Source organism: Aythya fuligula, chromosome 1 (assembly GCF_009819795.1).
Source record: "Aythya fuligula isolate bAytFul2 chromosome 1, bAytFul2.pri, whole genome shotgun sequence".
Classification (NCBI taxonomy): domain Eukaryota; kingdom Metazoa; phylum Chordata; class Aves; order Anseriformes; family Anatidae; genus Aythya; species Aythya fuligula.
This window is the reverse complement of record NC_045559.1, coordinates 76,171,574-76,172,523: the sequence shown is the minus strand read 5'-3', so window position 1 is coordinate 76,172,523 and position 950 is coordinate 76,171,574.

Genomic DNA, 950 nt, shown 5'->3' with positions numbered 1-950 from the left:
TTTTTAGCAGACCTGATGACAAAGAAACCAACGTTAAGCAGGAGAGAGTCAGGCTCCAACTAACAAGGATGCTGTCAGCGCGTTTTCATTCACCGCCGCGTTCCTCTACTAGCACCGGAAAGCGATCCCCTCCCGGAAAGGCAGGACAAAAAGGAACGAGGGAAAAAAAAAAAAAAAAAAAAAAAAAAAAAAAAAAAAAAAAAAAAAGCGATTTCCCAGCCAAAATCACACCTCTGGAGCGCGGCGGCGGGGCTGCGTGCACCGACCGCGAAGAGGCTGATACTCAAGGGGCCGGAACGCACAAATCCAGGCAGCACCCCGCGAAGAGGACAGACCAGGGCAGACCCTCCCCACTGCCTGCTCCCCAAGTTCCGGGAGGCCGCCCGGCTTTCCCGGGCCGGGGCTGCCCCCCGAGCCGAGGAAGAGCCCCAGGGTCGCGGCCCTTCCCGGCCCCTCCTGGCCCCGGCCCCGGCCCCCGCACCTCCCGGGGCCCGGCCCCGCGCCCGCCCCGCCCCGGCTCCCCTCAGCGCCCGGCCGGGGCCGCGGCCGCCCCGGCCAAACTTTCCGTGCCGGCCCGGCGGCCGGACTTTACACTGAATAGAAAGAAGGGGAGAAGGGGGGCGAGGGACCGAAGGGTTGACTCAGCACAAGGGTGCCGGGCTCCCGGAGGGCGTTGGCCACCTGTCCCGCCGCCCCCTGCCGCCGGCGACGGCTCCGGCTGAGGGCAGCCGGCAGCGCGGCTGCTGCCCCCGGTACGGGGCGGCGAGGCGAGGCGAGGCGAGGCGAGGGGCGCCCGGCTGCGGGCAGCCGCTTCCCCTTCAGCGGGGGACGAGGGAGGGAGAGCGGGCGAGGGGTGCGGGAGGAGGGCGGCTACCTGCGTGGCGCCGCGCTGCGCCGAGCCGAGCCGCGGGGCGACGCCGGCGTCTCCGTGCCTGTCTCCGTGCCTGCCT